The 25,658-nt window shown below is 35.4% G+C and overlaps 1 pseudogene; it reads right to left on the bottom strand.

The window, feature by feature from the left end:
• Positions 1–9,568: 9,568 nt before the first annotated feature.
• Positions 9,569–22,319, bottom strand: LOC112678696 (zinc finger and BTB domain-containing protein 39-like; annotated as a pseudogene).
• Positions 22,320–25,658: the final 3,339 nt, after the last annotated feature.

Here is a 25,658-nt window from a genome sequence, read left to right on the forward strand (position 1 = left end):
ACTGGTAAATGTAAGTGTCTGAGTTCTGTAGCCATTCTAAAAGATTAATTGAACCCATGGAGGGATGACACTAAGTGTATTTCAAAAACAATAGCAAAAACACAAAAGTGTATCATTCATTATACATATAAAGAAAATTCTCATTTGTACTTTTTTTAAAGTTTTTTTCTTTTTTAGATTTATTTACTTATTTGAGAGAGTGAGAAGGAGAGCATGTGAGCAGTGGGAGGGGCAGAAGGAGAGGAGAGAGAGAATCTCAAGCAGACCCCACAGAGTGCAGAGCCCCTCATGGGGTTCGATCCCACCCTCTCCCTGAGATCATGATCTGAGCCAAAATCAAGAGCCAGACACTTAACTAGCTGAAGCACCTAAGGGCCCCTAAACTGGTTTTACTTTTTACTGTTTTGGGGTTTTCAACAATTTTCTTTCTGTCCTGTTCAGGATCCAATTATTAAGCACTTGTAGACAGTGGTGGTATCTGGGTCTGTTCAAGATTATGAACTGTTTATAATACAATGTTTCAATGCAGCAATCCAAAATAAGTTGTATTCTCATTTCTTGACATAGTCTTCCTCCCTTCTAAACAATAATTTCTGTAGAAGTAGAAGTAGAAAAAGAAACTTTTATTGTATAAATATATCTATATGTATATATTTATATGTATATAATTCAAATACAATTCCTATTCAGACGTCTACAACAGTTTATCTCCTCTTTGAAGATTTTCTCGTTTTCTTCAAAGAAATGGTTTTGTATTTTTCAAAGTAACCGTTGTTCCAAACTTAAATGTAGGTGTGAAAATTTTAATGGCTATATGCAGTTACCGTAGACTTTCTTAGCGTTTGTGAGAACAATTTATTAATAACCTATAAACCACAACTATGCTTTCAATATAAAATAATTTATCACACATGAAGTAAACAAATGGGATGAAAAACATTAGTTTTGTATACTCATTTTTTTAAAGATTTATTTATTTATTCATGAGAGACACAGACTGAGAAAGAGAGAGAGACAGGCAGAGACACAGGCAGAGAGAGAAGCAGGCTCCTTACAGGCAGCCCAATGTGGGATTCGATCCTGGATCCCAGATCATGACCTGAGCCAAAGGCAAGTGCCCAAATGCTGAGCCACCCAGGTGTCCCTTGTGTATTCATTTATTATTTAATTTTAAAATATAAAATCTAATGAGAGTAAGTTAATGGTGACCAGATACTTAAATTATTAATGTATTGAGAAAAAATAGGCATATGTATTTAATAATGTTTAGGGAAGAGTATCTAATAATAATATAATCAGAAAGAGGTTTTGTACTTGTAAAGCAAGCAACCTAAAATATTACATTTGACAAAAGAGAAATATTTTAGTCATAGAGTTTTCACAAAATTTTGTTTACAATTAGATAACGTATTAATGAATGAAAATTAAGAAATTATAGTCACATCAAGCAAGTTATTGTGGGTTTTTTTAAAGATTTTATTTATTTATTCATGAAAAACACAGAAAGAAACAGAGACACAAGCAGAGGGAGAAGAAGCAGCTCCATGCAGGGAGCCCGATGTGGGACTGGATCCCCGGACCCCAGGATCACACCCTGGGCAGAAGGCAGATGCTCAACCGCTGAGCTACCCAGGTGTCCCTCAAGCAAGTTATTGTTAAACATTCAAAACTGGAACTTTATTTAAATTCAGTAAAGTAGTTATGAAAACTCTCTGAATAATATCTTCAATTGTTTTAGAACTTTTTAAATGAAAATTCCTTTAAAGTTAAAAGTTAGGTTTAGCCTATCACCAAATGTACCTGGTTGTTTTAAAAACTTTTACCTGCACTATATTATTTAAAACATAAATTGATAATACAAATGTTTTGAAAACAAATAAAGCTAGGTCATGACATAGGTCATAGAAAATGACAATTTTTTTGACAACTATCAAAGGGTAAAGTTTAAAACCACTATGTTCAGATCGTATATCTCTGTTCCATTGTTAGCTAAATCATCCTATCTTCATTTTTGACAAACTTATTTTTAATCACAAATTATAGCTAAAACTATGTTCTGAGAGAACATAAATTAATTGAACCTTATTTGTAATTGAAATGACAAAATGTAACAGATTAAATTGTATCCCCCAAAAGACAGATTTCATATCCCTTGAGATCTGTGAACGTTGCTTTATGTGGTAAAATATGGGATTAAATTAAGGATTTTGAGAGAAGGAAGCTCATTCTGAACTATCTAGGTGGGCCCTAAATCCACTGACAAATATCATTAGGGGAGTGAGACAGAGAAATGAGACTGGTATAGAAAGAAGAGAAGGCAACATGAGGGGAATGGCAGAGGCTGCAGAAACGCAGTCACCAAACAAGGGATGCTGACTCCAGAAACTAAGAGAGTCAACAAAGTACTTCTCTTCTTCTAAAGTCTCTGGAGCAGTGTGGGGTTAGCCAAACTTTGGTTTGAGTCTTTTGGCCTCTGGATTGTGAGAAAATAAATAGCTATTATTTTAAGTGCCAAATTTTTGATAATCTGTTACGCCAGCCCTAAGTAACTAACATCAAGAGAAAAATAGCATTTTAATTAGCTGATAATTTGAAATTAAATAGTATTGTGGGTTTTAAAAATTTATAAAAGGGTTTGAAATCACAAGATAGATCAGTGGTGGTGTGTAATCAGGGTACTTAAATTAGCCACTCTACTGACAAAATGAGAAAAAATTATTAATTAGTACAAATCAAATCATTTTGTCTCTAAGTTTTACACATAATTTAGAAGTTTTTAAATTATGCTTTTTAGGTTGATTAGAGAGTAACTTGCCAATATTTTCCTTCCCTTTCATTAACATGAAAACTAAAGCTTTAAAACTTTAAGCATTCAAGACATGATACACATATTGGATGGATATCAAGAATGAGACATTCTGCTTAGCAGTGTCTTGTGAATTTCATGTTGCAAATGTGGTCTTGAGTGTTTACGATATGCTTCCTACCTATTTGTATCAGTAACTCTAAATATTTGCCAGTATTTGTGAATTCAGGGCAAGTATTACTATTAATACTTTAATACTTCATTAAAATTTCTTTTTACTTCTTTGGCAAACTTAAATGTGGTGGTTTAAAATAAGATGGTTAATAGGACGCTCTTGAATTTTCATTATGTTTGTAATTGCACCAATATACACATGGGTTTTTGAAGCTGGTCGAGGTCTGAATATTAAAAATGAAGAAGGATCCACTCACTGTTATACAAGGCTGTCGAACAGTCTGAACATGACTCAGTGAGACAGGTCAATCTTCTCTGATATTTATTTCTCCTTGAGTCTCTTTCACTGCATTTGTCAGGCTTGTCTCTATGGAATTAAGTCCCATTCATTTTCAATAGGTTGATATTGCTTTTCACTGATGGTCATCTAGAACTTTTTCTATCTGTGGTGTCCTATAGACTCTCCTGCATTCATTTTGTAATTTTTTTTATATCTTTTGAAGCATGAGCAAGGAAAAAGTACTAGTATTTTACATGGTCTGGCTCCTTTTTTTTTTAACTCAATAATCTGAGATAGGAAAAGTGAATTCAGGATTTAAACACATACCTACAATATATCGTGTCTAGACATTGCTGTGTGAGTAGAGGAAATCCCAGAGCACAAAGGCTGGCTTGCCTTGTGACAGGTAACCTACAGGGTGACAGCACGTAGACTTCTATCCTGCAGCTTATTACGTTGAGCAATAAAGCAGAGAGCAATGGTGTCTGTTGCTTTTATAACTCCTGTAAGAGAGATTTTTAGTGTCACTCTGACTTCATAATATTGTTATTAACAATTTTTCAAATGCACCACTGTAATAGAAATCATGGTCCATTTTATTTTTGAAGCCTTGATCTCAATATTTCTTTCCATGTAGGTCTCCACAGCATAATGTATGTATGAATTGACTGATTTACTCATTTCTCAATGAGTGCACCATTAACATTATCATTTGTAGATAAAATAATAAAACTTTTAATATAAAAGTATCTTTAATTTTCCCAAGAAATGATTTTTCTTTCTTTTCATGCTGCTGTCTTGGCTTGGTTGCTTATAATTTCCTGCTTGGAATAATACATTAGTATTGTTAGAAAATATTCTACAATACCTCTGCTTTTGTATTACATCCGAAATTGCCTACAGAATTACCTCAAATTATCTAAAAATAAAGGTAACCCTATAATCAATTATTTAAACATAAATCTTTGTGCTTTCTCCAATGTCACCAAAATAAAATTTCAAATTATTAGAAGGGAAGTCCCACCCATTTTATCATGTGGTGCAGACTTAACTTACCTGTTCCATCCAAATGAGAAAGGAAGAAAGAAAATTACCTCTGTTCACAAGTGAGATGATTTTGTATGTGAAAAACCTTAAAAGTTCTGCAAAGTAATTGTTAGAATTAATAAACAAATTCAGCACGGTAGGAGGATACAGAGTGAACACACAAAATCAGTTTAATTTTTTATACACTAACCATGAACAAGGTAAGAAAAAAATGAAGAAAACATTTCCATTTATGATAGCATCGAAAAAAATAAAATATTTAGGAATTAACTTAACCAGGGTGGTGAAAGCAGTATATAATGTGGCTGTATTTTTTTCTTACCCAATCTGCCAATCTCTGTTTTCTGATTGACATACCTAGATCAATTATATTTAAGATAATTGTTGATTGGTGACACTTAGGTCTGCTATTTTATGTGTTTAAAATTTTTTCTGGGGTTCCTTGTTTCTCTGTTTCTCTTTTCTTGCCTTACTGAAGGTTTCTTGAATATTCTTTTAGGATTCAGTCTTGTATTATTTATAGTGTTTTGAACATATCAGTTTTTATACTCTTGTAGTGGTTGGTTTGGTTTTTACAATATTCATTCATGACTTAGTCCGGTACCAACATTTTATCAAAATTTGAAAAACAAAGTTGTTTTCAGTACCTCTAAATTAGACAAGTGTTCTTTCAGTTTTTTAGGTTATAGAAGGCAAGTCATGATAATCTTCATTTTTTCCTTGATGCTAATGCTCTGATCTGGGAAATAACTCATCAAGTTATAATGCAAATGTTTATATACTCCTCATAAAGCATTAATTATTTATTCCACAGGTTTTTTAGTCTTTGATTAGCATAAGGAATCTCTTATATGCTAATTATATACCGAATTTTGTTATACATTTACACAAAATATAAACATAGAAATATGCTTATATTTGCTACATAGTAATCCTTTTGAAATAAATATCATAATCCTTGAATATATTCTCTCATATTTTCAGAACATTACTAGTGTATTTCAAGTTATTAGTTGATAATGTGGTTATTTCAAGCCATCTTCTTAAGAATAATAGAATTTCAATTGAAACAAAAATTCTTTACTCTTGTTGCTTTCATGTAATGTAGACTCCAAATTGCAAATGACATACAGGATTGCTGATTTGTGTCTTAAAGGACATGAAGATTTTAGTTATGGAAAATTTCTGTAATACATGTTGTTACTGTGTTAGATTAAATTAAACACAATGATGAATATATATGTAAAAAAAAAAACAGTTTACAAATTGTAAAAAGTTGACAAATAGCACAAAATCCAGAGAAACCAAAGGATGTTTACATAACCTCCTGACCATATTAATAATTCCTTCTTTTCTATGTAAGATTCAGTAACTTCTAATTCTGATAATAAAATATTCTCTAGTAATAATCATCATGATGTTGCTAGAAATTACATTGATTATTTTGTACAACAGTTTTAGACATCTGTTATTTGGGGGAAAATTTACAAAATTTACAAAACCTTACAGCAATAGATAGTAAACACTTAAATATTAGGTAGTCAGTGCTTTTTAATGTAATGGAAGGAGTTGGACATTACCAACTCTTGGTTTTTGCAAGAAACTTTAGCTAGGAGAGATGGGAGGGGAGGGTGGACAAGATGGGGAGGAGGGATGGGGAAGAAAGAGTGTTAAAAAAGCATAGAAATCAAAATAGTTTCATTTTCATTCTGATGTTGAATTTATGATGAATGATCACAATGAAACGATTGCTGTGTGCCCTGCAATTCCTGACTTAATCAATGCAGAATTTAGGGATAAGGATGTGTGGGGATGGGCACAGCTTCCTCCACATAGCCCCCTCCCATGCCAACAAAACCAGTGTTCATCTATAAAGTGATTTAAATGTACTTCCGAAGTTGAGGAGTCTGAGGAATAGGGCCCAGCCGGAGACCAGAAGTGGAAGAAAATGATCAGTAGCAAAACCTGACTGGGGACAGGTATTGAAGCCCACAGGCTTTTTGGAGATAAAAGGCCACTGATAAATCAGAAAAGAAGAAAGTCAAAAGAAATTTTAACCGATTTCCTGGTTCTTAGGTGTCACCTGGGCCCCATCCCTACCTTCTTTCTTTCTTTCCATCTAGCTATAAACTATAGACACTGCATGGAGTCTTAAAATTTAGAACCAAATACTAGGATATAGCAGAGATTTCTGGTGGCACGGTGGCATCAGTGAGCTGTTTGGTCAGTGACAGGAGAAGCAGGACACAGATCCCCTCTTCTCGCCATAAGCAACCTCTGTTGCTTGTCCCAGTGTTCCATGTAAATATTATCTTTTTCCCTTCAGGAACAGATTAGGAATGGTCTCATGCTCTACCGTTGCTTTCTTGAAATTCTTCATTTTTAAACAAAGGGCTCTGTACATTACATAGTTGGTCCTGAGTACAGAACAAGAAAGTGCAAGGAAGAGAAATAAGAAGACATTCCAGGATCAAAGAGCACCCTGGAATAAATATAGCAGGAAGACAGTATTGGACCAGGCTCCCGGGAAGAGGGGGCCACAAAATTAAATAAAGGAAAGGTTGAAACAAAACAGAACAGAACAAAATAAAACACAAAATTGAATACTTTCCACCAGTTTTCCCAAAGTGCCCTTTGCCACAATACAGTGTTTCAAGTGAAACAATTCAGAGAAAGGTGATCTGGAGGCAGAGACAGAAACGTGACTCCAAACAGAGGGAGGAGTCAAGTGTGAATATGGGGACATGCAGGAAAACGGGGTTTAGCCAATGAACCTTGTGAGCTGCAAATCCTGCTACATATCTGATAGCGACCACCTGGACCATCCTGATCAACCACCTGGCCTCAGGAGGATCAAGGCGCACAGTTTTGCTGTTTTTGTTTAGTGTTTCAGGGGCAAAATTTCAAGGATCTGATTTTTGGTTTACTGGCAGGAAGGGAAAATTCACAGTCTCAGGTTAAGCGTAGAGACAATCCAGCATCCATGATGCTCTCTGTTAAGGGAAAAGGTTTCTCTAGTACATCAATCTATTTACTCTCAGCTGCCTGCGGTGTTCCAGTAGGGACTACCTCTCTCAAACCTGACTATTCAAAAATCGGTCATTGCTAACATCTGGGAGGGACCAGCAGATATGTGACTGTCGTCTTTTACACATTTTCCTTCTCTATTCTCCAATGGTCAGCCCGATAAAGGCAGTCAGGGATAACAAGTCTCAGCACTGCTTTCCTGACAAGACTGTCCTGATGGAACCTATAACAAGGTGAATGTAGATGTGGAAAGTGGCCACTTGCACAAATCCTTTCAGGTAATCCTCACCCCACCAGAAAGCCATGGACTTCAACTCGGAGGTTTTATCAGTTGCAGGCTAGGGGGAGAGGAAGCAGGTCTAACAGGGACAGAGATTTGGTTTGCCTGTATGTCTTAGTAGAGCTTTCCCAGTTTAGGAAAGATGTGAAAATGTGCAAAAATGTCTTTCATGTGACTTGATTCTCTCAACCCAGTCCCCAGTCTAGTCAATCACTGGAAGGAAGGATGACGAAAGGTCAGGAATTCAGCAAGCCCTGACTCTCTAGAACTCATAGGCATTATCTAATGGTCCTCTGGGTTTATCCTGCAAGAGGCTATGTGGAGAGAAAGTAAAAAATTTGCTTGGTTAAAGACTTAACACTTTCTCCCCTAGTTCTGGCCACTGCTTCCCAAATCTCTGGTCAGATTTGTACCCTAGAATAAGACTAATTTCTGGGGAGAAACTCTTTTTCCTGAAGTCACTTATTCAAAAGAGATGCTGGGTGATATGTATACAAAAATAAAAATAAGTATTAATTCACAAAAAGGCTTTGTGAGTTCATTAAAACCACTTGCTTATGAAACAGGCCTGGGATCCTACTGAGTCCCACCAAGGGCAGCGACAAGCCCAAGGCTAGGGATTCCCAGAGCTCAGGCAAGCAAGTGAGGTAGTGTTACTGAGGTGCCGCCCTGTGAACGTGTAGGATCTGAGGGCCCTCTCCTTCCAGTCTTCTTTGGGCGAGACCCTCTCAAAAGTCAATGAAGAGCAGAGACAACCAGCCCCCAAGACTGGATAGACCCTTTCCTCAGCCATCTAGGGAGGGTCTGAGCCAGCTGCTGTCCAATAGCACTTCCTGGTGGGGATGTAATACCAGATCAGGATAAATTCCAGCAGGTCAAAGGTGAATTGCCAAAGCTCCTGCCGGGTTAGCACAAAATAAACAGGTTTCCTGACCAGGACAAACAGAATGCATACCTTCTACACTCCACCAGTTCCCTGGCTCTCTTTAATCATGAGGGCCACACAGTGCATCGCTCTACCACCTCATGGGGTCTTCTCGTCTACAGTACAGACCAAACACACTTCTAGGTGGGTGACTGGATGTAAATTAAGGCAAGGCTGCTGTTGTCAGAGACATGCCTACCTCTCCACCAGGGCACTCAAAGTCAAGGGAGGGAGCCAGATGACATGTGACTATATCAAAGTGACTCCCTCTCCTCTTTACCCTGTAGGGAAGGCCTGACAGCTGGGCCATCACTCCATAAAATCATGTTTCTTTGGAATTGAGAAGAAAAGAGAAACCTCTCTTCCTGTCGAATCCAGGCTGCCACTTCAGTTGGCACTGCAGGATGCCTCTTCTGGCTAGCACAGATTCATCCTGAAGCTTTCTGACCCCAGTTTGGATCTAGCTGCCAGAATATGTTACTGTACAATCAGCAGATCAGAATCTTGGAACAAGCAGGCACCTTCAGCCATCTATGTTTTCCCAGCCGAGGGCTGGACCTGGGACCTGATGGGAGCTGTCCTATTGACTAGTCTTTTCTGAATGACCACATTCCTCCAAATCTCCCTCATAGCTGGTGTCCCAGCTGGAAATCTGACAATACTTCCCAGTGTGGAAGCCTCTCCCCACCTCCTCTTTCAGTGAGGATGTTGGTTAAATTCTTAGCAGCAAAAAACCTATCAGTAAACTAAAACTTGAGAGGTTGGGGACAGTGATCTAGTTGACACCAATTGCCTGACAAGATCCCGAAGCCAGCCTTGAAAGAATAAAAAAATGCAGTCCTTCACAGGCAAGAACAGGTAAGGAGGCAAACATGTTAGGGCTGCTGCTTCTCAAGAACAGTAACAGCTCATGTGCTATTTCTTCTTCTTCTTCGTCTTCGTCTTCGTCTTCGTCTTCGTCTTCATCTTCATCTTCATCTTCGTCTTCTTTTTCCTTAAACACAAGACAGAACAGAATTCCTCCCAAGGCTACATGGAAACTTTGGCTAAAGAGGGGACAACAGCCACCAGAAAATCAACATCCTGCCTGACACCTGGGAGCTCCCTTGCCTCAGCCGGGGCCAGGCTCTGTTCTGCCTCTTTGCAATGGATATGGTATAAGGTCTGCTTACCAGTGAAGTCAAGCAAGAGGCTGTCTTTGTGCATGCCACATCCTTGCTCACAAGGTTAAGGATGGAGTTGTAGGGGCCTCAGACTGTGCAGCTGTACATGAGTTGCCCCCGAGTGTGTCTTCAGGTAGCACTTGATGGTTGAGTGACCTCGGAAGAACACCTTACACTGGTACAGCTTCTTGCCTGCAGAACCGCCAGAGGTAGCTGAACTCATTTGTTGTGCAAACCTTTTGCCTCAAACCTTGCAGCTGTACTCACTGTTCCCAGGCTAGCCCTGCTGAGCCATCTCCTCGCTCAGGAACTCCTTCATTGGAAGCTTCCACTTCTGGACTGCTGGGTGCTAAAGCCCCAAATCAGACCCTGCCTCAAGGCCACTGTTTTATTTGTGCTGCTGACATGGGAGTGATAGGCAGCCTCTGACTTGAAGCTCTGGCTGCACGAGTGGCAGGGGGAGAGGGCATCTACCAGGCTTTGGTGCATAGCTATGTGCTTCTTTATGAGATGCTGGTCCCCAGAGCCGTTCACACAGACAGAGCAGGAGAGGACTGAAATGTTGGGGTGGAAGAGCATGTACCATTTGGAGCTGTAAATGTTTAGCTGGTAGTGGTTACAGATAAAGCAGACCTGGTGCTTTCCAAGTTTAGATGGTCAAGGATGTGGCCTTGGACCATGTGGAAACGTTTGGCCTGTGACTTCCCACAGATGGCACATTTCAACTCTGTGGAGGGTGCACCTGTAAACCAACCCAGATTCCCAGTTAGGGGATCATTGGGTTGGACAGGGATGTTGTTCTCAAATGTTCCACCCCCTTGGTGGAGGGTCAGCTGCCACCTGGTGATGAACTTAAGTTTCACACATGCCACAAGAGAAGAGGAAAATACCAATGTGGGATAGAACATGGGAGTTTTGGTCCTAGAAGTGGGTCTCCCAGAATTTGCAGTTGCCTGTCAGCAGGTGCTTGTGGTCCTGAACATGCTGTCAGATCAAATGAATGCTGTGCTCTAGAATTTTCTTGCACACCTGCCAGGACATGGCCTTATTCTCTTGGTTATCATTCTCTCCAAAAGTCAGCTCATCTCCACTGGCATCACTTAACTTATTCATCTCCTCGGCTATGCCTGTCTCCTCAGTGGGGTCTTCAAACTACAAGTAATTCTCTCCTAGTTACCTCATCGATGACCCCAACATTGATCAGATCTGTCAAGAACTGATGTGTAGACAAAGCTCAGAATCTTCTCAAAGTTGGCAGAGGTGATAAAGTCTACTACATGGGTCCTGGTGGCATCAAGCCCAATATACAGAAAAAAGTTTCTGAAATATCCATACAAGCTAGTACAGCTTTATGGGCCAGGCAGGAAAGGCTCCCCACCACAATGGTGACATCACATATGGTCTCCCAGGGGTGGCATTTACTGAGTTCCTTCAGCCAGCTGTTGGGGGTTGTTGCTGCTTTGTAGTTTGATCCTCATGCCCATCTTATCAGCTGCTATGAAGTTGCCCCCTTATCAGCATGGTTCATTGGGCTCCTTGGGCCTGAGTATCATCACTGCCTCCTCATACAAAAGCTGGGCCCCACCAGAAGAGGGTGACCTATACTGATTGTTTCTTAAGTGGTAACTTAAGTGGTCACTTTTGTCCAAAAAGTGCACTGCAAATATGATCTCTCATCTTTTCTCCCCAGCACACTCATCTTTGGCCAGGACACTTGCAGGAACTTCCTAACACGTCTTCCAGATTCCTCTCTTATTTATTTCAAATATCTCTCTCTGTGGCTGCCAAAGTGATCTTTTTAAAATTAAAATAAAATAATATGACTTGTCCACTTAAACATATCATTATCTTCTCTTAGCATTTAGAATCAAAATTATGTTTACATATTCTATAAGATCTTGTATGACCTGTGCCCTATTTATGGCCTTTACAGTGGTCTTTTCAATCATACTTTCTTTTGTTCAATGTATACTCACATCACACTTATCATTTTCAATTCTTTCTCAGCTCAGAGAATTTCACCATGGAGGTTCCAAGGCTTGGAGTTATTCTCTCCTCAGCCTTTCACATACTATTAAAAAAATTAAAAATAAAAATAAACAACTTCAGCTTTTACTGTAAATGCCATATCCTCAGGGATTATTTCTGTGTTCATTCCATACAATACACAGCTCTTCCCAAAACATCATGTTACTCTCTATTTTAATGACATTCTTGGGACGCTTGGATGACTCAGTGGTTAAGCTCTGCTTTCGGCTCAGGGCCTGATCCTGGAGTTCAGGGATCCAGTCCCACATCAGGCTCCCTGAGGGAGCTTACTTCTCCCTCTGCCTGTGTCTCTGCCTCTCTCTCTGTGTCTCTCATGAATAAATAAATAAAATATTTAAAAAAATGAAATTCTTTATTGCTTAAAGTATTATTAAATATTAACTACATACACATACATAGGTATTATTAATAATTATGATAACTATGTTATATTAGATATTAATTGTCTCTACAATTTTTTTCTCTAATTTGAAGCAGACCAACCAGACATTTGTGGCCTCTCTCTCATTCAGACATGCTTTTTATTGTGAGTGATGAGGTGTGAACTGTAGAGAAGAAAATAAAAATACCATTATAGAAAATTGGATCTCAGATTTTGTTTTCTAGAAACTTAAATTCCTCAAGAATTTTTCAAATAGAGAGCAGAGACAGATGAGTGCCTCTCAGGAGAGAAAAGATCGAATAGGAGAATCGGTGGTGATTTATTCTAGGTCTGATAGAGAATGGTATTCCTATGACAGTAATACCCATATGCCACTACCTTGCAGACACCTGAGGCAGTGGATTCAACTCTAGATAGATGATCTCATGGTTTAGTTTGAAATATTCTAGAAAAGATTGGTGCTGTTAGCAGCAGTGTATCCTAACCTCAAGGTATTTATGAGCATGGATAGGAAACACATCAAAGATATCCATGATAGGAGAAAGATATGACAATTAACCTGCCTTTTTATCCCCACAGTTGTATTGTGTAGTTGTGAAATCCTAGAGAAAGGAGCATGGTCCAAGTAATACATTAGATTAAATTCCCTGCCCTTATTATAAGATAGGACCTCAAAAAATTTTTTTAAGATTTTATTTATTTATTCATGAGAGACAGAGAGAGAAAGAGAGGCAGAGACACAAGCAGAGGGAGAAGAAGGCTCCATGTGGGGAGCCTGATGTGGGACCTGATCCCAGGACTCCAGGATCATGCCATGGGCCGAAGGCAGGTGCCAAACCCCTGAGCCCCCCAGGAATCCCCCTCAAAGTTGGTTTTAATATGATTTCAGGTCAATAAAGAAAATAGCTTTTTGTTCTCACATCTTTTTTTTTTTGCAGGATTCATGTGGAAAACTCTCATGTTCTTGTCATTGTTGTTTACCACCCATATGGTCAAGGTTTACCTCTGCTTGAATGAATCTTACTACATACCTGACAGCTAATAGACTTACTGGTAAAGAATAGGAACAAAAATACAAATTTTTGTTAATCAATGAATAAAATGTGATCCAATTTTTGCAGGAGAGGAAAAAGGAAAACTCAGTGAGATCAAATAACTTGGCCAAAATGAAACTACTATTTAATACATGAGTCTGGCCTTTGCTTATGAATCGTGAGCTCTTAGCCTCTTTGCTGAAGCTTCCTATGTGTGAGGAAGGAAACAACCGCAAACTGATAGCTCTGGCATTTATGGCATTCATAAAAACAAGGCATCATGAGAATGGATAGATGACAAGTGAAGACAAGTTCCTGGAGAGGACTGAGGGACTTAGAATATTAGAAAACACATTTGGGAAGGTTAATCAGAAGTCATTTTTTTTTCCTGAAAAATAAAACTCAAGAAAATACTGGGGAATTTAGGTAACATAAATCATGCAGCAAGTTGTAGGGGCAGCAAATTATGGTTGTAGTTTAGCTACTAATGTTGAGTTCAGCAGAGTGTCGAGGAGTATTTAGGGGCTGTAGTTACTTAGGAGTCGCAGTGAAAATTATTTAGTTTTTCAGGTTCTCTATACTACTATTCTCTGTTTTTTTCATACCTTATATATTTATGTTTCTTTCATAATTTATATCAAGAGGTATCAAGCTTATTTTATTTTTCAATCAATAATTTTGCAGGATTACACTGCAATTACAACTGTCAGTTGATGCCTATGAAATAAATGTTGCCATTTATAATACAAAACCTTCTAGAAATTCCTGTTAGATTATTTCTTGATACAAATTTTAGTAGGTTTTAATTTTACTATTGACAAACAAATACAAATTAACAATTCTTTCACACCTGTAAGCAAAAGTGCCTATAAGGATAAGCTACTGCATTATTTTCTTCAGAGATCTCTTTATCATGTATTTGAATATAGATTAGCATAAAATGATTTTCTCAAGAAAAAATGAATTTTTCTTTCCTATGTTTAATAAGTCAATAACGATTAAAATAAAGTAGGAGTAAAAAAAGTATCCCAGCTATTATAAAGCAACAGAGTAGATGACTGATAGTCTCAATAGGCAATTAGAGGATCAAAAAGATTTAAAAATGATGAATTGACAGTGCATGAGAGAATGGAAAATTCAACCTTTGCCATAGAACCAGATATTTTAGGTCATTTCTGCAGGCAGGGACTAGCTCCCACGTCACTATTCTATGTCGCACAGGTAGGAGAGCTGCTCAAGTGCTAAATGTGAAGGAAGACCGAAGTAGCACTTTCTTACAGATCCTAACAGGTGTAACCAAAAATTCTGAAATAAGTTCAGTTGAAGAAGTAGTTTTAAATGTCTCCTACAGAGTGGTGTTACTTCTGTGGTTAGTAGATAATTGGTGACAGAAGTCCTGGAAGTAAAAGAAAAAAAGAATCTACCAACCTTTGACCTTCATGTGGTCCCTTAAGTCCCATTTGAACCTCATCTAATTATCAGCCAGTGTCTCTATTAGGGAATGGCCACTCCAGGGAAGTGGGAGACCATGTCATCAGATTTAATTTAGTTCCATGGAAAACATGCCAAGTAAGTGCATATCCTCTCGAAAAGCACATTTTGATTAATGCAGGTTACTGTATTTAGTAAGAACATATAAAAGTAGGAAAAAAAGTGACCAATGTTAGGGCAATTTTGTGGTAATATAGACTAAATGGACAAACTCACAGAAGTGAAATAAACTTTAATTTTTTAGACAAAATATCTAATTTAAAGAAAATCAATACTATTTTCAATTAACTTTATCTGCTCAGGTTATATATGTAAAGCAAAAGATGTTAAATAATGAACCCAAATTCTAAATAATCTAATAAGATATTAATTTGGCATCTAACACAATAAAAACACAATATATCATATATAGTCTTCCTATTGTATTATTTTCTTCACGCACACATAGACAACACCTGTCCACACACACAAAATTAAATATGCTGTTTATAATTATCATTTTTCAATACTGATTTTTTTATTCACATATCATCACTTTCCAATGTATTTTTTCACTTCAGGTAATAGAGAACAAGTCACAAATATGCCTTGTAACCTAGATTGCAATTAGGAAATCTGAATCTTCCTCAAAATCCAAAATGCAATACTGCAATTCTTATATAAAATGGAAGTATTTACCTAAATTTGATAAAAGAAAAATCCATTTTAATGGTTTAAGTTAAATACTTATTTCATTAGTGAATTATTTAATTTTTAGCCAATTGCCCAAAATCAAATTTTAAATGAACAACTAAAGGAATACTTAAGTTGTGGTTTCCTAATCAGCATGCCATTGGCTCATCAGATAGCAATACTAATAAGATTAGTCTCTTTACTGACTTATTTTTAACTGTTTCATTAAATAAAATAATAAATGTTAAATAATGAGTGGAACAGATATTCACGGCATGTATAACCAATGAAGGGCTGACATCACAATATAAAAGATCCTTAACAAATTAAAGGACATAATTAAGCATTTCCAAAAGGAGGATATCCAAATGGTTGATAAAAGCATTAAAACTTAGGTTACTAAATAATAACTAGATAATGTAAAATAAAACCTTGATGAAATATTAATGATTACACGTAGATACTACTTATCTAAAATATGAAGATAGCTATAACTGTGACAAGTGTGATGAAGATGCCCTTCAGTAAGAACCTCTATACATCTCTGGTAGGAGTCTAAATTGTCACAAATAATTTGAAAAACATTGTGTCATTATCTGCCAAATAATGAGATTTGTGTATATGACACAGTAATTCCAAACTCAGTTGTATATATATCTTTAATTATGCATTTCTTCAGAAATCATCATTTTTTAATTGCCAAGACTGGAGAAAATCCAAATGTCCAGTGACAATATAATAGATGAATAAATTCTTGTATGTTCCTTTAATAACATATGATAAATAAACATACTTTAACTTCATGCAACAAAATGGTTAAAACCATAGTGTAGTCACATGCAAAACAGAAATTTTAGGATTCAATCTAGGCAAATTTAAAACAAACCCTAGTCCTAGTGGTCAAAAAGTTTGAAGAAAGAGGAGGAAGACTCAGTGAATAAGGACAATATCATTAAAAAGCGGGGCAGTGGTTCTAGGATGCTGGCAATGTTCTCTTTCTTGATTTGTGTGGTGATTACGTGAAAAATGTTTTGATAGATCATTAACTTTACATTACAGTTGGACACCGAGGCTCCTTCCACAGTTTTGTGCATTTTTAAGAATGAAATACACAATAATTTAAACAGAGGGATAAGAAAGGAGAGAAGAAATAATTGGCATTTGGGAAGAATGTATATAAATTAATCCTGAATTGGGCAGGCAGATGTGAGTCTAGAGAAGCACATGAGCTATAGTATGGTGAGCTTTGCATTATGGTAAAAGATTTGGATTTTATCTGAAAAAAAATCAAAAAATCATTGAAGAGGAGCAGGATCTATTTTAGGTATTTATGTAGCTAGGAATCATGGGATAGAGATTGTTTTAAGTGTAAGCTAAAGTTGGGTAGACTAATTGGGAGACTGAGTGTACAAGTAAATAGAATTTATATTAAATAAAGGGCACTTAAGCATGCTGAATTATGAACTATTTTCTGAAAAGCAAAAAAAAAAACAGAGAATGGAGAGAGGCAGGTAGAATTAAGCTTCTGAAAAGCAGGGGTAAATGTCTAGAAATCTGGTGGGAAAAATAGAATCATTTTTGGAGAAGTATGTAAGCAAAAACCACAGAAATATAGATTTTACTTACACCCATATGCCAAGTTTGCAAAATCTGAGACAGCAAAATTCCAACTGATACCAACATTGAAGGTATATTTGAAACCTGTGTATTGGGATCAGGGGAAAAGATAATGGTATGATTGTGTGTGTGTGTGTGTGTGGGTGGGTGTGATAGACGGGTATAGAAATAATTATGAATATGTGCACATACACTGATATGAAAGCATGCATACAATTTCTAGCTCTGTCTGCTGAGACAGCCTATAAGCAGTGACATCGCAAGAGAAATGAGCAATCTTTGCACCCAGATCTTGCTTTCTAAGTAAAAGGATCAAGAACTGTTTGAATTAATGTTTGAGTCTAGGGCTGAAGAAGGGCACATACATCATGAGCCATAAAATAAAGAAGATTAAAACAACAACAGCAACAACAAACACATCGAGTGTCAACCTGAAAGAACTTCCAGTAGCCAAAGCCAGAGAAATTAGAGCAACAAAATTAAACAAGTACCATGTGATTTATGACAAAAAGAACAAAAGAGATACATTTAAATTCATTCTGATTTAAACAAATCATTAAATAAATGTTAGATAAGGGAAACGTTTTCTTTCTGAAGAATTCCAATTAATAAATGTGTAAGCAATGAAAGAAAAACCTTTCATCAGAATAGCACAGTAATGGTTGCAGTAGTCAAGATCCAGTGATTTAGTGAGACAGTAGGTGAAAATTTAAGAAACAGAATACATGCATAGCCTTAAAATATCTCACCGAAAATAATTCTAATAATTTTTTTCTGGTGGTTTTATCACAGGCCTACACATTCTAGATTAACCCCCCCTGCAGGAGGTGGAGGTTAATTCCCTTCCCTTAAGTGTGAACAGGACCTAGTGACTTGTTTCCAACAAATTTGGGTATGGCCATGGAAAAAAGTAACTTTGTTATGGCAGACACTTAAGTAATCAAGGTTAATTTCACCAGGGTTAAGACATGGATAGCAGGTACTCCCTGATGTGATGCTATGAGGTTACCTGTGGTGTTCTTCCTCAAACCCATAACCCCAATCTACCCATGATAAAACATGATCTAAACTGAAATTAAGGAGTAATCTACAAGATATTGAATACTATTTTCAAAAGAGTCAAGGTCATGAAAACAATAAAAGAATTAAGAATTGTCACAGATTGAAGAAGACTATGGCAGCATGCGAAATAAACATAGTGCAGTGTCCTAGATTGATCCATCATTGAAACAATAGTAAGAAATGGAAAATATGGGAAAATCTATATGATGCTTGTTGTTTAATATATGTACTTTAGTTATATAAGATGTTAATATCATAGGAATCTGGGTAAAGAGTACAGAAGAACTCTGTACTATATTTCATCTATAAATCAGAAATTATTTCAAAATAAATTTTAAAAACTTTCAAAAAATAGGCTTTAGAAAAATTATATCAAAATAAAAAGTAAATAATAAAAGACTTTAAAAATACGTATGTGCTTGTGTTTATCATTGAGGTGACCTACACCTAGTTTACACTTTCATATACTCAATAATATAACAATATTCATTGAAATTCACAAAAAATTACTTTTCATAATAAAATTTTACATCCACTTTGATTTTCTTCATTGAAATAAATTCTGTTATTTTTTTCTTAAGTATAAATAGGCAAGTGGTGTTTTAATTTTCAGACTAAGATATATCTTCAGTGAAAATCTTCACTATTTATAATTAGAGGAGGATTTCTAAGATTACTATCCTGGGGCATCAGAATTTGCACCGAAGTCTGATTTTTTTTTTATTTCTATTTTTAAAGTAAACTCTACCCTCAATGTGGGGTTTGAGCTCACAACCCTGGGATCAAGAGTCCCATGCTTTACCTATTGAGACAGCCAGATGCCCTTACACCAAAGTTTTAAATGTAAATAGTAATGCAGATTACCATACAGGGGAAAACCCTATTTCTTATTTTTCATACCTGGTCTTATTTAAGGGGAGAGTCTTCACCTTCAAGAGGAAAGAAAAAGAGATGGTACTAATGATGGATGGAATGCCTTCTATTGTAATACTATATAAGACAGGTTCTAAAAGGAGACATTTCTGACTGAAAGTGGATACTATCAATTATTTTGTCACAATGTCAGGCACCAAACTAGAACTTTCTCAGACTAAGAAGTTCATCCTGAAACAAAGAAACAAAAACAAATATGAGATAAAGGGGAAATTTCCCTTTGCACTTTGTGAGCCAGAACTTAATTGACTTGTTGATCCAGCGGACAGTGTAACTCAAGGTAACCCGCTGAGTTATTACATATATCCTGCTTCATTCTTGCATACATCTAGTTTATGGAAACATTAATTCATTACATATAAATATTTATGTGATATACTATGTATTTCACATATGTATGTATATATATACATATATTAAATTGTATTCAAATCTAGTTGCCTCTTTCCTCATGTATCTGCCAAATTGGAAAATATTTTTGCCTTAATTTCTGAGATTATTAACATTTCTGTACATCACAGAAGTGATTATATAAGGAATATTATAAAATAAAAAAGACAAAATACTTGGTATAAATTGAAAATAAAAGATAAAAGAGTAAAATTTTTGGGTTATAGAATAAAGTTGAACTGGAATGAGCAAATTCAACGTTAAGTACTTTAGAAGTAAAACAAAAAGTCAAAATGTGCCAAAACTACACTTACCATCTTTGTTAAACCTGACATTCCCACTAGTTTGATACTCACAAGTACATAATAAAGATATAAATTAAAATTTTTCTTGAAAAATCCACTGATACACTGTTGTTTTTGTTGTTGTTTTTCCGGGAACAATAACCAAAATCTTTCGCTGCTATAGCTACCTCTAATAGTGACACTAATTAACTTGGGTTTTATCAAAGAGCTAGTGGAAATCGGAACATTAAGTGTCAGAGTTTATCCACAAAGATTTATAGGTTGTTTCATCTTCAAGAACAAATATTGCATAGTGTAGATTTTAAGAAAAAAAAATCACTTTCATCATTCTATCCCAGCAATAAATTTATATCTATTACTTGGTGACAAAAGCTGCAGTTGTATTAGTTACACTCAGAATGAAAAAGTACTGTCAATTTCTAAATAGAAACAAGATTGCACATAGTGTTTCCTTTCCCTTTTCCACCCCATACTCTTGACAATGAGTGAAGAGGAATAAGACAGCTTTAAAAGTATCAGACAGGGATTTTCTATTGAAGAAAGAACAGCAAGTCTCTACAAAAGGACTGTCGTTTTTAGCTTTGGGGCAGAAAATGTGTAAGCAAAGAAAACAACCCAATATATTGGGTTGAACATGAAGTTCAACCCAAAGGCAACTCTTAGCTTAGTCCTCATTGAAGTTTATTAATTTATATATCTTGGTGAAAGAATTTCAACAGCATCTGACATTTACTAACACAGTGTATGAGGTTTCTGGTGACTTCTCCAAGTGCCATGTACACTTCTTTTTATTTTAGACCTTTATGAGTTTAGAAATGTCTGTAGCTTTGTGATCCCAAATAGAAGAATGTATGTGAGCACACACATGTACCAGAGGAGGAGCACAATAAAAAAATAATCCAGTATTTTGTTATAGAGACTGTGTTGAAAACTAAAAAACTGCTACATTCCTTTAAATAAATCTCTGGTTTTAACAGTACTTTACTCACACCTTTATAAGCCTACATGTTCTTGTTAGATATGTGGACACCTGACCAAGTCTCTGAAAAGCATTTCATGAATATATTGGATGTGTTTTTTAATAGACTTTCAATTTTTTTAAGTTTTCAATTTATTAAAAAAAGAACTTAAAGAGTAGTAAAGAGTCCCTATATATTTTGTCCTTGTTTTTTTTCTATTATTAGCCTCATTTGTTAGAATAGCACATTTTGTCAGAAATGGTTAACTAAGATTGATACCTTATTAATTAAAGTCCAAAGCTTATTTCAATTGTCTTAATTTGTAACTAATGTCCATTTTCTCTCACGATGTCAAATTTAAGATAAAACATTATACCTATTTGTCATGTTTCTTTCTTTTTTTTTTTAAAGAGAGAGCTCTTTTTTTTAATTTATTTTATTTTATTTTATTTTACTTATTAATGATAGGCACACAGTGAGAGAGAGACGGGCAGAGACACAGGCAGAGGGAGAAGCAGGCTCCATGCACCAGGAGCCCGACGTGGGACTCGATCCCGGGTCTCCAGGATCGCGCCTTGGGCCAAAGGCAGGCGCCAAACCGCTGCGCCACCCAGGGATCCCTTGTCATGTTTCTTTAAGCTCTTCTTGGCTGTGAATGTTTTCTTAGATTATCTGTGTTTTTGATGACCTTGAGAGTAAAGAGAAATGGTATTTTGTAAGTACATCATTCTATTGGAATGTATCTCTTATTTTCCTCAGATTAGACTGGGGTTATGGGTTGAGAGGAGAAAGACCACAGAAATACAGTGCCATTTCATCCATCCATTGATGTTGACCTTGATTGCATGGCTGAGTTAATGTTTGTCAGTTTTCTCCAATATAAAGTTACTATTTTTCCTCTTTCTATACTACATTCTTTGTAATTACTATGCACAGCATACACTGAAGTTTATACACCTCTTCAATCAGGGAAAGAGTATCTACATTATTTGGAATTATTCTACATAAGAAATATCCATCTTCTCCTCCATTAGCTGCTTTTATTTGATCATTTCTTTATAACAGTGTGGTCTCCTATTTATTTTATATCACTGACATTTTCACTGTCTTTTAAATGTAGCCTTTTTGTGGAATATTATATACTTGGAATCATAGGTTGTCTTTTCTTAAATTGATTCATGTTTCAATACTCATTTAAGGCTTATTCATGTCTTTTTGTTATTTGATTGCCCCTTTTTTACTGCTGAATAATGTTATTTTATATAGATGTAATATGCTTTGTTTATCCATTCACCTACCAAAACACAGTTTGAATGGTTACAGTTTGGGATGAATATGAATGAAGCTGTGATAGACATCCATGTGCAGGTTTTGTCCGGAACATGATTGCTAGATCTTCTGGTAGCACTAGATTAAGCTTTGTAAGAGACTTTAAAATGTCTCCCAAAGTGTCTATGCCATCTTTCATTCCCAGTGGCAATGAATTACAGTTTCTGGTTTTTTACATCCTCACCAGCATATTGTGTTGTCAGTTTTTGGATTTTTGACTTTTCTAATCAGTGTGTAGTGCTTTCTCATCGTTACTTTAATTCACAATTCTTTAATGACAAATGATACTATTTTTACCATGATTATTTTTCGTCTGTATATCTTCCTTGGTGAAATGGTCGTATTCACTTGCCAATTTTTTAACTGTGTTGCTTATTTCCGCTCCTCTCCCCATTATTGAGTTTTAGAGGTTTTTTTTTTTATAATTTAGTATTTTATCAGAAGTGTTTTGCAAATATTTTCTCCCAGTTGGCAGTTTGTCTTCTAATTCCCTGAACAGTTTTGTTTACAGAGCAGAAGCTTTTAATTTTAATAAAGACACAACCATTCCTTCTTCTATGTATTTTGCTTTTGTTATTGCATCTAAAACTTATCACCAAACCTATGGTCAACATGGATTTTTCCTGTACTTTCTTCTACAAATTTTATAGTTTTGCATTTTACATTTAGGTCTATGATCCACTTTTGCTCATTTTTATAGAAGGTCTGCATCTAGATTTGTTTGTTTTCATATAGAAAAATTTCTAGTTTTTCTGGTACCATTGTTGAAAAGTCTATCCTTTTTTTATTGATTGTCTTTGTCAAAGATCAGATCACTATATCGGCTTGTATATTTCTGTTATCTATTCCCTTCTATCAATCTATTGATAGACACATATGTCTATTCTTTCACCAAAACCAAAACTATCTGGTACTGTAGCTTTATATGTGTTTTTCTCCAGGTGAAGTGACCTCAGCTGTGATTCTTGTTCTAACTACATCTCTCCAGATTTGAAGAGAAGTGACTTCTGTGTGACCTCATTTATCTGATAGGTCCAAGAAAATTAATTGAGTTTGATTTTTCCAGTTTTTCTTTCATAAAATTGCAACCGAGAACTTTCAACCTTTTATATGTTAAATCTTAACTTAAACCATTATATATATATATATATATATATATATATATATATATATATATATATATATAATTTCTAACTGAAATTTCTTATTTTTTTCCTCAGGAGTAGCAAAAACAGTAGAATATTTGCTTTTTATTTTTTTCTAAGACATTGGCTTCTAGGTTTTTAATTTAGCTTAATTTCTTGGTATCTTCTCATCAAACTTCCATTTGGTCTTTGAAATATCACTGAACCTCCTAAAAATAATTTTATTCTCTGTTTGAATGTCTTCACTCTATTTATTCTGACTGCTCCAGAAGTTTATTTACAAGCTATTTTAAAACCTAACTTTCTTCTTCCTTTTTATCTTACAGATGTGAAGTTTTTAGTTGTTCAATAAAGCAACTAAAATGCACATTCGCTATTAATTATTCAGCCCATAAATACATCAAATATAAGGCTGTTTCCTTTAATGGACATCTAAGATTAAGGTTTAAATATATTTATGAATAATGGAAAGACGGCTTTATAAAACAAGTGACCAACAATTCTCTTATATCACCTTTTAGTTGTTGTTGAAGTAGCTTCACCTTAATACATGTTTATGCATTCTTAAAACACAAGAACCTAATTTTATACATTTAATGGAAACTTTTGATTAAAACTAATACCCAAATGAATTTAAAATATATAGAACTGTAAGAGTATTTTTTACAATGAATTTTGAAAGCTTCCAGTTGATTCTTCAGCTTCTATTCACAGATAATTGTCAGTAGTGTCTCACACAGGCCACCTGGAAGCCTCTCTCAAACCACAGGAATTCTCACTGTTCCACAACTTATTCTCTATGAGTTCACTTTGCATTTGGAGCACCATGGGGGTGAGAGGTCTTGAAACAGAATGAATGAATGAACAAATACACACTAAGAAACCTAGACCTTTGTGTCTTGGCATGACTACTGCAACTTTCTTTTAAATTGATCTCTCTACATGAATACTATGAATGGTTTTGTATGTGCATGTTTGCAATTTTCTTATGCAGCAGCCCAAGGACGTACAGTACTATGAGGCTTCATGCTGATTAATTACAGAACACTTTTAGTACAACAAAACATGTCTGTCTTTAGAACTTCATAATAGCTTCTGATATATAGTGAATTAACATTCCTATTTTGCAGAGTCAAAATAAAGTGATTGTTATCAATAGATATTTTTCTCTTTTTAATATTTCTCTGTTAATAGTGCAGGCTGTGATGACACTTGAACCAAGAAGTCTGTATCTGGTCTGTGAATGTGCCATTTATTCTTGCTCTGAAGCCAATGACAATGAAGTGTCCAATATGCATGAAACTACAATTCTCATAAAATGACTTGAAAATAGATGGCTGAGAATTTATAGCTCTCCTATGACTCTTGTTTGAGGACCTATTCTAATAACCACTTATATGTAATCAGATGGACTTTATGCAACCTCATCTTGTAAATGGACCATGTGAATGTTTCCCTATTATTGCTGCCATAGCTCACAGACTGCATAAGAGTTGCTAGTCATTCTGCACCGAAACAAATTACTCCTCTAACAATAGAAATTACAATGGCCTTCACATAAGTCATGCCTCTATAATGTGGAGAATAATAAAAAAAAAACTGCTTAGGAGTCATAGAATTCACCCATTAAACTGTCTTCTCTGTTAAATTTGTCACTGAGATATTTTCTGTAGATAAAGAAATAAGGGAAATTGCTACAAAAAAAAAAAGTATTTTGTCCCACCTCATAAGTCATAGGGTATGTCATGCTACCATACTTTTTAAAAGATATATGTGAAATATGAATATTATATATAATACCCCTGAATAAGTGATATTTTGTTTACTCAGTTTTATACACGATTCATTTTGTTTGTGCTTTAAGTAATGATATCCAAAGTTCTTCAGCTATATGCTCACCACTTAAGAAAAAGACAGATAACTAAATCTAAAAATTTTTAAAAATCTAGAAATTGAGATTTTTTTCTTTGCTCTCAAATGCATCTACTTAAAGACACAAGATGAGTATTAGATGAAGACTACATAAGTATTTTCTTAAGTTTTAGTGGATACAAGCACCCCATTAGCATTAAAGATAAGCTAGAGAGTGAAAACTAAAACAATAAAATAAATACATATACATACACATAGATGGAATATATTTTGGAAAAGATGATAAACATGTTTTCATGTGACATGCTAAAATCATGGATTAGATAATTTAAAAATCATCTGTAAAACAACTATAGCTAGTAAAGCAAAATAGGCATAAGAGAGAAAATAACCTTAAAACATTTTTCAACATTACTCAAATTTCCTAATCCATGTTCAAATTTTCAATTGCTTCTGTGTGATATAAGTGAGATTCATCTAAATTTAATTAGCATTATGAGGGGCTCCTGGGTGGCTCAGTGGTTGAGTGTCTGCCTTTGGCTCAGATAGAGATCCAGGGGTCCTAGGATCAAGTCCCACATTGGGATCCCTGCAGGGAGCCTGCTTCTCCCTTTGCCTATGTCTCTCTCTGTGTCTCTCATGAATAAATACATAAAATCTTTAAAAATAATAATAATAATTAGCATTATGAAAAGTTTTCTGTCATGCCTATTAAC

Source organism: Canis lupus, chromosome 22 (genome assembly GCF_003254725.2).
Source record: "Canis lupus dingo isolate Sandy chromosome 22, ASM325472v2, whole genome shotgun sequence".
Taxonomy (NCBI): domain Eukaryota; kingdom Metazoa; phylum Chordata; class Mammalia; order Carnivora; family Canidae; genus Canis; species Canis lupus.